This window comes from Sarcophilus harrisii, chromosome 6, assembly GCF_902635505.1.
Source record: "Sarcophilus harrisii chromosome 6, mSarHar1.11, whole genome shotgun sequence".
Lineage (NCBI taxonomy): Eukaryota > Metazoa > Chordata > Mammalia > Dasyuromorphia > Dasyuridae > Sarcophilus > Sarcophilus harrisii.
In genome coordinates, this window is record NC_045431.1 from 26,515,813 (window position 1) to 26,529,132 (window position 13,320).

The window sequence follows — 13,320 nt, forward strand, 5'->3', positions numbered from 1 at the left end:
AAAAATAAAATTGTTGGCTTGGGGGAATTTTTAAAGTTGAAATAATTTGTGCCATATGAATTGTTTACAAGTAGGAATCTGGTTCCTTTATAAAAAATGAAGGGGGGAATCTAGAATGCAAGTCCAAAATAAGATAAACATCCAGATGGATAATAGAGAAAGTAAAAAGTAGATCAAAGTCTTCTCTGAGATTTATGGAAACATAAAGACCCAGCAGAAATTGAATAACAATAGAAATGATAGCCATATTCCATCAAGCTATAGGAGACTAGGGGAGAAGATAGAGGAAGGAGGAAATAGAAGAGGAGAAAAATTGAATAATGAAGAGATATCTTGATATTAGATGAAAATGAAGAAAATGAGAAGATATAACTCTTTAGAAATGGAAAGCTGGAAAGTAAGAATTTTTCTGTGACTCCAACTACTCAAAGAAAAGAATGTTCTTTCTCTAGATGAGTCCCAGTTCTGAAGAGAGATATTCCTAAAATTAAGAAGTGTGATTCCCTTACGGGCTAATATATATATATATATATATATTAATATATATACAATATATAACAATATATAACAATATAAGAATATAACAAAGGACTGATATATATATATATATATAAATATATATCAGTCCTTTGTTATATTCTATATTCTCCACGCCCTGTTTTGATTGCTCAACTGAATATTCTGAGTAGGATATATTTAGCATGAAAAGAAATGTTTTGGTCAAAGACTCCCACTGTAAACTAAGAAATCTGTTTTCTTTTCTTTTCTTTTCTGAAGCAATTGGGGTTAAGTGACTTGCCCAAGGTCACAAAGCCAGGAAGTGTTAAGTGTCTGAAACCATATTTGAACTCAGGTCCTCCTGACTTCAGGGCTGGTGCTCTATCCACTGCACCACCCAGCTGCTCCAGAAATCTGTTTTCTAACACATATTAGTCTACTTTCCCAATAGACAAATTTCTTAACACACGGCCATTACTATATGACCTGATCAATCAAGTGTTCCACAGAACCAAGACCACTAGGTAGATCCCTAGATTGAAGTTCTTGCTGGTGTACAATGGGTCTAATCGCTATCCTTTACTATCAATTGAACTTGTCTTTATAAATGACTACTAAGATTTTACCAAAATATTCGGTGCTTAGGGGCTTGAAACACTGGATGTTTTGGTTGTTCCAGAGGTAGCTGTTCTAGAACCAGTCCCTTACAAACCCATGGCCACAAAACTGAAAGAAATTCCTTTAGCAATCCCCATGATACAAACAGGAAACCTTTATTGCTCAAGCTCATCCTACAGAACTCTTAACTTAGTCACCAAACTGAAATTTAAAGTCCCATAGGCCCTCATACAAGGAATATAAGTGAACTAGAAATTATTCCACCTAATTTCTGCCAGTAGACTATCAAATGGACTTGAAGTAAATATCTTTCCCCAGACTTCTTTATTGCAGGGAATAAGGGGCCAGAAATCTGCGACTTCACCCTACCTTCTGTGCTTCAAAAGAGACTAGTCATCAAGGTCACTCAGGGAAAAGAATGAATGAATGAGAGAATAAGTTTGTCCAGGGAAATAACATGTTTGAATTGGATGTCCTTACATCTAGATAACACTCTGAAGGGAGTTCTGTGAATGAGTTTTGGAAAGTAGTCGAAAAAATTATTGCTTAATAGTATTTCAGGGATTTCGACATGTTAGTAAATGCAACCTACATGATGTGAGTGGGTTTTGGATTTCTTCCTTTTATGCTTTGCATTCTGAATCCTTCCCTGTTGTCACGTTTCAACAATATCCTGCTAGGCAATCCAGGGAAGAAAATATAATCTTGAAATAAATAGTAGAAATCCTTTGTCATCCACAATGTCATTTTCCCCATCTTTTTCTTCTTATTCTTATACTTAACATTTACAAAAATCTTGGTAAATTTCTATAGTGTTCCTGGATCTCCTCTTTATCAAGATTCCAAAACAATTTCAGACACAAGCACAAAGTGTTTTGTCATGGTCTGAATACTGATCAATATAAATTTGTGTGTAGCCTCATACAATTTCTTTAAATACATTTCTCCATCTTTGAGCACTTGATGAAATCATCTCAAACAAAACCTTTTTTTTTTGCTGAGACAATTGAGGTTAAGTGATTTACCCAAGGTCACACAGCTAGGAAGTGTTAAGTGTCTGAGGCCAGATTTGAACTCAGGTCCTCCTGATTTCAGAACTGGAGCTCTATCCACTGTGCCATCTAGCTGCCTCTAAAACTTTTTTTATTTTTAAACAATATTTCAACAGTGTCCTTATCAAAGGTTAATAATTGTTCCCTATTTCTGCCTCCTAGCTTGGTCTTTCTGTCTTCGTGGTCATATGTTTATGTTTTGGACAAAAAAAAAAAAACAGAGCTATTTCTCTCTGAAAAAAAAGAATAATTTACTATACTACTTCATCCAGAAAGAAGCCATTAATTTTAGTCCGGCTCATTCATTATTGTTCTTAATGTTCTTACTCTTCAATATTGTTGTTCTTACTGTGCCCATGTGTGGGTAGAGCACAGCCATAATTAAATCTGAGCAACTGGAGCTTTTCCCCAGGGTGCTAAAATTTGCAATATTATCCTGGGGCAAATTTCCTCCCCCTAATCCACATTATCATCCTCCTCCATTTGGTGCAAATCTTTCAGCAGGGTTAACCCTAATACAGCAACGCCTGCTTCTTCTTTTCTTCTTTTTTTTTTTACAGTATTTTTTTTAATTGAAGTTATTTATTTTCAAAACATATGCAAGGATCATTTTTCAACACCGATCCTTGCAAAACCCTGTGTTCCAATTTTCCCCCACTTCCTCCCACCCCCTCCCCTAGACGGCAAGTAATCCAATATATATTAAACATGGTAAAAAAAATATATATATATATATATGTTAAATCCAATATACATATACATATTTATACAGTTTTCTTGCTGCACAAGAAAAATGAGATCAAAAAGGAAAAAATGAGAAAGAAAATAAAATGCAAACAAATCACAACAAAGAGTGAGAACGTTATGCTGTGGTCCACGCTCAGTTCCCACAGTCCTCTCTCTGGATGTAGGTGGCTCTCTTCATCACAAGACCACTGGAACAGCTAAGAAGGACTTTTACATGCCCTTAGCCCAGTTCCTATTTACTGCTTGCTTAGAAATCTCTTTCCACAATATATACATATCAGCACTGTTCTAAAATCCACAGATTCACTTTCTGTTTATAGAGTCAACTGAGCTGGAAGTTCTGTTTTTTGTCTCTCTACATTTTGTGTCATAACATCTTCATTCAGATAACAGCATTTTCCATTTTTACGTGGAGTTGGAGGAGTTCATGTTCCTTCCCCAATTCAGTGATGAGAACACAGAAAATAAGGGGCAAATAACAGAATTTAGCTGTTAATGATTCAACTAAGTACAAAGAGAGAGGATGTTTCATCACTAGTCCTTTGGGATTGTCTTGGATCATTGTATTGCTGAGAGTAGCTAAGACATAGTGTTCAACATTGCTGGTACTGTGCACAATGTTCTCCTGCTAATCATCATCATCATGATCATCATAATCTCTTCCTCCTCCTTTTTCTTTTTCTTCTCCTCTTCCTCCTCCTCCTCTTCTTCCACCTCCCCCTCCTCCTTCTCCTCTTCCTCCTCCTCCTCCTCTTCCTTCTCCTCCTTCTCCTCCTCCTTCTCCTTCTCCTTCTCTTTCTCCTCCACCTCCTTCTCTTTCTCCTCCTTCTCCTTCTCTTCTTTCTCCTCCTCCTCTTCCTTCTCTTTCTCCTCCTCCTCTTCCTTCTCTTTCTCCTCCTTCTCCTCTTCTTTCTCCTCCTCCTTCTCCTTTTCTTTCTCCTCCTCCTCCTTCTCCTCTTTCTTCTCCTCTTTCTCCTCCTTCTCTTTCTTCTCCTTCTCATCTTTCCCCTCCTCCTTGTCCTTCTTCTTCTCTTTCTCCTCCTCCTCCTTCTCCTTCTCCTTCTTCTCCTCCTCCTCCTCCTTCTCTTCTTCCTTCTCCTCTTTCTCCTCTTTCTCCTCCTTCTCTTTCTTCTCCTTCTCATCTTTCCCCTCCTCCTTGTCCTTCTTCTTCTCTTTCTCCTCCTCCTCCTTCTCCTTCTCTTTCTCCTCCTCTTCCTCCTCTTCCTTCTCCTCTTTCTCCTCTCCCTCCTCCTTCTCCTTCTCCTCTTTCTCCTTCTCCTTCTGCTTCTGCTCTTCTTCCTCCTCTTTCTCCTCCTCCTCCTTCTCTTTCTCCTCCTCCTCCTTCTCTTTCTCCTCCTTCTCCTTCTCTTCTTTCTCCTCCTCCTCCTCCCCTCTTCCTTCTCCTCTTCTCCTCCTCCTCTCCTCCTCCTTCTCCTCTTCCTCCTCCTCCTCCTCTTCCTTCTCCTCCTTCTCCTCCTCCTTCTCCTTCTCCTTCTCTTTCTCCTCCACCTCCTTCTCTTTCTCCTCCTTCTCCTTCTCTTCTTTCTCCTCCTCCTCTTCCTTCTCTTTCTCCTCCTCCTCTTCCTTCTCTTTCTCCTCCTTCTCCTCTTCTTTCTCCTCCTCCTTCTCCTTTTCTTTCTCCTCCTCCTCCTTCTCCTCTTTCTTCTCCTCTTTCTCCTTCTCCTTCTGCTCCTGCTCCCCTCCTCCTCCCATCCTAGACTAGGAAACAGGAAATATTATAATATATAGTTATGACTATGCAATCATTTAAAACCACAAACAGTAAAGCTCTCCCTTGTGCCAAGTCTCTAAAGGTAATTACAACAAATTGCACCAGTTAATTCTTACCATATCTATAGGGTTGTAAACTTGCATATAAAACAGATCAAACGTATTATGCCTTCATTACTTAATGAAACAAACAAAAATGGAAACATAGATTGCTCTCCATTTTACACGCTAATAGATTTTTTTAAGGATATGGATTAAATTTGAACAACAAATTTGAAAAACCGAATTTTAGCCACTGGCTTCAAATTCCATGTCAGCCCCCTCCAACTGTTTTACAAGAAACCTCACTAATAAGTAACATTAGACCGATCTGCATTGCACAATCTTTCTCAGCCGCTGCAGCTGTGGGAATGATCAGCAACAGCAGAAAGTAGCTTCAGGGCAAAGAAAAATCAAAGGTCTTAGAAAAGGTCTAAAACGACTGATCAATGCACACCCCTACACACACACTCCAGGGGGCCTGACACTTTCTTTGGATGGTAGGCTTCAGATGACATCATCAAGGCTGCCTTTGATGACTTGTCTATTTTTCTTCTAACTCTCCGACTCTGTTTTTGTCTCCCTCTATCTCTCTGTGTGTCTCTTTGTCTCTCTCCTCTCTCTCTCTCTGACTCTATCTCTGTCTCTGTCCTCTATCTGTTTGTTTGTCTGTATCTCACTATCTGTCTGTCTCTCTCTCTCTCTGTGTGTCTCTGTCTCCTCTCTGTCTCTGTCTCACTCCTCTCTCTCTGCTTCTCTGTTTCTGTCTTTCCACTGTCTATCTTTGTGTGTCTCTCTGTCTCTGTCGCTTTCTCTCTCCTCTCTCTGTCTCTCTCTGTCTCTGTCTCTGTCTCTCTCTCTCTGTCTCTCTCTCTGCCTCTCTATCTCTGTCTGTCTGTGTCTCACTGTCTGTCTCTCTCCCTGTCTCTCTCCTCTCTCTCTGTCTCTGTCTGTCTCTTTGTCTCTTTATTTGACTCTATGTGTCTCTCTGTCTCTCAGCCTCTCTGTCTTTGTCTCTGTCCTCTGTCTGCCTGTCTTTTTCTTTGTGTCTCTGTCTCTCATCTCTCTCTGTTTCTCTCTGTGTGTGTCTGTCTCTGTGTTTGTGTCTCTCTGTATGTGTCTGTGTGTATGTATGTCTCTCTCTCCCTCTGTGTCTGTGTGTGTGTGTGTATGTGTTTGTGTATACACCAGTGGAACATATGGAGTGCCCATGAAATGGGTCGTCCCTCACTCTTGCCAGATGTTCCATCCATCCTTTTCCCTGTCGTACAGTTCTTGATGATGTCTATGCTGCTTCTTATGAGCCGCAGCCACTCTGCACCTTTCCATTCCTCTTTGGAGTGATCCTCAATTTCATATCTTTGAAAGCAGTAATGCCTCAGCAGTGCAGCTGTTCCATATCCTTGCAAGAAAATTGCACAATCACTGCTTCAAAACTTCAAAAATCCTAACTGAGGTAGCCGGGTTGAACAGCGAATAAAGCACTGAGACTAGAGTCAAGAAGACCTGAATTCAAATCTCTCCCTAAACATTCACTCATACTGTGATCCCAGCCAATCTCTTGACTTTTGTCTGCCTCAATTTCCTCAACTGTAAAAACTTTCTGTGAGGTTCAAATGAGATAACATTTCTAAAGGGCTTAGAGAGAGCCTGGCATATAGTAAGGGCTTAATAAGTGCTTATTTACATCCTTTCTTCCATTATATCAAATTCCCTCCAACAACATTTCACAATTTAATAGATATGAAGATCCTGGGCCCAGAATCAGGACATTAGTGATGAATCATTTATCTGGCATTAGTGGGGACCTAGGCTGGACATTTATTAAATACTTAATGTGTGCCTAGAGCTCTGCCCAGCCCAGGTATACAAAATGCAAGCAAAAAGAGGAGACAGTCTGCCTTCAAAAGCCTTACATGCTTAAGAGTTTTTTACACCTGCATCTTTGTGGCAATAACTTTTTTTGTTTTTTCTAGAAGTATAGTTTCTTATATGTTTAAAAAAAAAAAAAAATAGAAAGGTGAGGCAGCTAGGTGACACAGTGGATAGAGCACTGGCCCTGAAGTCAGGAGGACCTGAGTTCAAATCTGGTCTCAGACAGTTAACACTTCCTAGCTGTGTGATCCTGGGCAAGTCACTTAAACCCAGTTGCCTCAGCAAAAAGAAAAAAGAAAAAAAAAAAGAAAGGTGATCTGGGAAAGAGAAGAGGCAAACATTGCTAACTCTTTTAAAACATTTTTGAAGAATTTTATTTTATTTATTATATTTTTACTTTATTTACTTTATTTATTTTATTATATTATATATATTATATAAAAATATATATATATAATAAAATAAAATAAATAATAAATAAATAAATTATATATATATATATATATATATATATATATATATATATATATATATATATTTTTTTTTTCCCCCCCTAATCTGAGAGACAGTTCCAGGTATTAGGGCAATGTTGAAAAAGGGACAGTATGGGAAAATTAGCTTCTTGTGATCTTTTTCATTTCTTCTCCTTTTTTTCTTTTCCTTTTCTCTTCATTTTTATTGCTTCTAACATTAGGTTTACACAGCTTGGCTTCTGGTGCTAAGTTGCCAACGGCAGCACTTCAGATGCTGCTGCCACACAGATGTTTCCCCAGTTCAGTAGGACTGCTTACTCTCCCTCCACTGCACATCCGCCTAGGAGAAATGCAGACCACCCATGCGGGTGTCAGCAGGGTATCTGGGTCCAAGAAACTGGGATCACGCGCACCCGGCTTGATCCTAGTGGTCTGACCTCTCAGAGAGGTCAGATTCCCTCTTGGACTTGGCCCCGAGCCTGGAGTAACTCTAAAATCAAATGTGTTACACTTTTTCGTGTTTTGGATATTAAAAATGTGAGTGGCGGGTCCCTAATCCTGGGCATTTAACATGTAACATGATCTGTCCATGTGGGACAGCCTTGATTTCATCCCACCAATGAAAGAACTCCCAAGTCCTTTGCTTTGATTGGAATAAATCGTGAGCAAATACAATAGATATAAAATGCTAAAACAACGTATTATACTTGTGACACTCTCCCAGGAAGGGAAAGGACTTTGTCGGACTGCTAAACAGATATTTTACATTCGCTCTGGCAAACCCTTCCTGGGCCACTCAGCAGTTATCATGGAGATTGGCAAGGTCCAGATATCACTGTCTAAGCAGGAGATAGTTTTATTTGGTCCTCCATGTACAGGATGATCTTGATCCCAAATCTGGGAGATCTTAACCCCAAAAGTAGTGACAAAAATTTCAATGCGAGCTTTTTATCATTATTGGTCATTGATCTGTGTTCTGAAAAGGCAAAGGAAAGGTCCAAGAAGGAGCTGGGAACTTAAGGTTCTAAAGATGCTGACTGTTTTAGCTGCAAGAAGCCATGTTATTGTCCTGGAGCTTGGGAGGATGGTAGAAATCTCCTCCCTATCTCCTCCCTTACCCTCCCAATCCCGGCTTCCTCTGTTGGGAATCTGAGAGAAGGCTTGTGGGAAAGCAGGTGGGACCACAGTTCTCATTTGTAAGTCACAGAAGGAAAAAATGCCTCAGATAAGACTCTGGTCCCTCCCCATTCTCAAGCACAAAGCATCAGGAGAAATCTTGATTCCAGGGGGATTTATCTTCCTGGAGTTCATCTTGGTTAGACATAGGGCAGAATACTAGCTCCGGGGGAGTACTGCTTTCTCACAAAAGCCACTCTGGTGTCTAAAGGTTTGAGGGGAACCCATGAGATTGACAAGCTGTTCTCCTAATCACCACTGCCACCATTCTGCTCCTGGCTGAGTGTTTGACAGAATCAGCTGCTGGGAAAAATACTAACACTATAATTACAGGTGATTCACCCTTTTCCCTCCCTTGTGACAAGGATTCTAAGTACCTGTCCCAGGGTAGGGGCTAATGATAATGGTCCCGTGGTCTCCTACGTTATTGTTGTTGGGATAACTCTTAGGATCCTTGCTAGCTACATCCCAAATAAACCAGCACAGGATATAGTCAAATATGTAAACTGCAGTTTATTTATTCACTCAAGAGGGTGACACACTGTAGGTGTCTGTGGTTGTCCATTAAAAATAAAGCCAAATCTTAAATTGTTGTAAAGGCAAGTGTCACTGAGAGAAAGACCTGATGGTGTCTGAATGCAGATCAAAGCATACTATTTTCACCTTGTTCTTTTCATAGTCTTTTCTTTTGGTCTGTTTCTTCTTTTACAGCATGGCTAGTGGAAATGCATTTTTACATGTTCACACATACAACTACCATCCTAGGGAGGAAGAAGTGAAGAAAGGAAGGAAATTTGGAACTCAAAAATTTTAAAAAACAAATGTTAAAAATTGTTTTTACATGTAACTGGAAAAACAAAATACTATATAAAAAAGAAGAAAAGGAAAGTGTGTGCTTTAGCAAATTTGCAACAAATGAAAGAAAACAGCATCTTTTAAATCAGCTAATTAGCATTTCTTAAGTCCCTCTTACTGGTTTTATTGGCTAGAATAAAGGAAAGGAGAGAGAACCTCCTAGAAGTCTTGAAGTCCTATAAATTTTCTTTTGTAATTGTAGAGTGATTTGCAGAAATGGAGAAACCAAAGGAGACTCCTGTCAAAGAGGGATCATGAAGAAAGGGAAGGAAATATAATAATATAATAACAGTAAATGTAGAATAAAATGGAGCTAGTTATAGTCTCAACATTATGCTAGTAATCCTCAAAACATTTTTCTTTTTTTTTTTTTTTGTCATTCAAGACTGATGTTTTCTTCCTTTTGTTCTTCTTTTCTCTTTACTTTGAACTTAATAGCATTTTTTCCAATTATATGTAAATGTAGTTTTCAACATTCATCTTTGTAAGACTTTGAGTTTCAAATTTTTCTTTCTCCCCCTCCCAAAGATAGCAAGCAATCTGATAAAGGTTATGCACATATAAACACGTTGAACATATTTCCTGAAAAAAGAATCCAAACAAAAGGGGAAGGAAAATCATGAGAAAAACAACAAAAAAGTAAAAATAGTATTGCTATATTTACATTCAGACACTATGTTTCTTTCTCTAGAAGGAGATAGCATCTTCCATCATGTGTCTCTTGGAATTGTCTCGGATCATTATTTTGCTGAGAAGGATGGAGTGTTATATATAGTTGATCATTGACAATGTTGCTGTTACTGTATACAATGTTCTCTTGGTCCCGCTCACTTCACTCAATATCAGTTCATGTAAGTCTTTCCAAGTTTTTCTGAAATCCTCCTCCTCCTCATTTCTTATAGCTCAATACTGTTCCATTACATTTATATACCACAATTTATTCAGCCAATTGATCATCATCCCCTCAATCACCAATTCTCTACTGCCACAAAAAGAGCTGCTATAAATATTTTTGTTCATACGGGTCCTTTCCCCCTTTTTATGATCTCTTTAAAATATAGACCTACATCCTGCCATCTGGAGGAAGGGGTGGGGGGAAGGAGGGGAAAAATTGGAACAAGAGGTTTGGCAATTGTCAATGCTGTAAAGTTACCCATACATATAACCTGTAAATAAAAGGCTATTAAAAAAAAAAAAAAAAAAAAAAGAATATAGACCTAGCAGGGGTATTGCTGAATCAAAGGGTAGGCAGAGTTTGATAGCACTTTGGGCATAGTTCCAAATTGCTCTCCAAAATGGTTGAATCAGTTCACAACTCCACCAAAAATGCATTAGTTTCCAATTTTCTCACATCTTCCATGGTGATATTGCTGAGGGAAAACTAACAGGACTGAGTGATTCATCAAATGCAAAGAAAAAAGGAGAGTTAAAAATAGCTATGAAAGAATGGCTGACAACAGAGAAGCTGGGTAGGGATGAGGGAGAAGGGAGAACACTCTATGGGGGAAGGGAGAACATCAGGTTGAAAGCTCTTCTGTTCCCCTGCCAGACCTATCTAAAGAATATGAAACTCCACATTAATCTGACAATAGATGAGATAATCATGAGAGAGACTAGGAGAGTCAAATAGTGGTATATCTATGTAAAGGGAAAGAAGGAGGTATGACCAAAATCAAAGCCAAAGTCAGGATTTTGTTTTTGCTATGTTCTGATCAAATTCAAGATTTCTTTGTAATGAGTAAAGTTTTTTTTGTCTTTATTCTTAAAACTGCCCAAGGCCCTAACCCTAATTTAATATTACTTTAGAAGGAAAAGTTAAAGAATAGAGGGTAGAAAGGCTATAACAGTGCTCTGTTGGGGTAACTCTAAAAGGAAATCTCACTGATACAAAATATCTAATCCAATGCCTTGTGCTTCTTTCTCTCTTATATATGCAATTCAATTTATGCTGTGTAAATTCACAATAACTGCACATTATACTTTGTTTACATTATGATGGGCTGAAAAGACATGTGGGTATCCACCCATATGGAGTAACTTCAGGAATATCAAGAAAAACTTCTTTTCCAGGAAAATAGTCTTGCTATCCAGCTTGTTCAGGTCTGAGATCCCTGTCTGAGCAGTAAGGTTCTTAAAATGGAAATACAAATTTAGAAATATATATATATATTATATACACTATATAACTGTATTTAATATATATTATATATAAACAATAATATATAACATAATTATATATTTTAATATAATATAATATATGCTATAATGAATAAAAAATTATTTTTGTATCCTATGTTTACCTTTTCAAAGTCTTTGTATCTATCATATTTTCAAAATGACCTTTTAAAGTAACTAGGACATCTTCACTGGCTATAACAGGTCAAGTGATATGATCTTCATTTGATATATGTGGAAACTGAGGCACAGTGAGAATAAGTGACAGCTTGTGACTATGGCTAACTAGTGGCTAAGCTAGTGACTCCTGGTAGAAATAACACACTCAGTTTTCAGTTATTTATGTCTCAATATTAATGAGATTATCAGATCCTTTCCTGAGAGTAGGTTTTTAACGCAACATCAAAAAAGAATATGAAAGTATTAGTGGCCAGGATGGGAGGGGAGACCCCAAACTTTCACTGCACAAATACACCAAAAGATCTGCTATTGACTTTTAGAAACCAAACGATCTAACTGGGATCTCGTGATAATAGCTCATGTTTATATAATACTTTAGAGTTTGCAAACTGTTTTATTCTTATTTAATCTTCAAAATACTCCTATGAAGTAGGTGCTCATAATTTCTCCCTTTTCCAGAAGAGGAAGCTGAAACTCACAGTGACAATGTCACACAGATAGTAAGTATCTTTAAGCAAGATTTGGACCCAGAGCCTCCAAGTCCAGCGCTCTGGTGACTATTGTCCATTTGTCTAAGAATCTGCAAAATGAGGAATGAATTAATTTAAGATAGCATCCCTTTTCCTGATGTTGTCTTATTTAGACAGTTGTCTATGATTTCATTAGTTTAGAAAACTCCTGGTGATGAATCTCCCTCTGCCAATACACATCTATAAGTGTTCTACAATATTCTTATATATATATATATATATATATATATATATATATTTAATAGGTTAAGAGACTTGTCCAGGATCATAGTGTGTGTGTCAGAGGAAACCCTTGAACCCAGGACCATCCTGTCATACAGTCTGGCTTTCTATTTATAATCCTGTGTTGACTCTGATAGAGATAAATTTTATGGACGATCTGAACTGTGACCAAAGCAGAAGCAGGCTGAACCAGCTGATATTCAGTTATGTGGGTGGTGTACTTTGTATTTATTCACATTATCAGAATGCAGATAAACTTTACTGACTCACTGTTTACTCATGATTTCACCAACCTGGAGAACCAGACTAGGCTGGTATTTTCAAGTGGTTGAGTTTTTGTTTTTTTTTTTTTAACTCTAAGATATCAATTGTTAGTTAAAATGAACTGCCTTCCTTTCTTTTAAGGAACAAGAAATTACAGAAGAAGAGATTGATGGGCATTATCTGCACCATTGTGGACTTAGTTTGTCTAGGTGTTTGTGTGCTATGGTAAAAACCAAATTTATCACTAAATAAAAAGAAATGGCAGAGGCTTAGTTCATTCAAGAAGTAAATTTGCATGTGTTACCCTGGAAATGGTTCTTCATTAACATGTACATCTACTAATGGAGGGGTTCTTATAGTTATATATGTCATTTCCCTTTTATTTTCCTTCCTTCAAATAAAGATGTTTATCCTAGAAAGCTATAGCCTTAATAGGGCTATATGTTGCTAGGTCTTAGTCTGTAACCAGAAAATGCTCAATATGTCTAAGTGCATATAGGAATGCATGTACCTATCCTATATAATATATGTACATGCATACATACACACATACACATATATACATATAGATAGGTAGACTTCAGTTTTCTCATCTACAAAATGGATAAAACATCTCTCTCAGAAGGTTGTTGTGAAGACCAAGTGAGAGAACACGTATAATGCTTTATAAACCTTAAAGCACTATATAAATGCTAGCTAATAGATATGTAGTGATAAGGAAGGGAGGGAGTGTGTCCCTACCCGAGGCAGCCTGAGGATGCCTATTGTTGTCTGACTCAAAGGGGAGCAGAAGAGACCTGCTTCCTTTTCCAAGGGAGACTTTTATTCCTGCCGGAAGAGAAAGCGGCAGATTGAATCTGGAGGTCACCATTCTGGTCTCCTCAA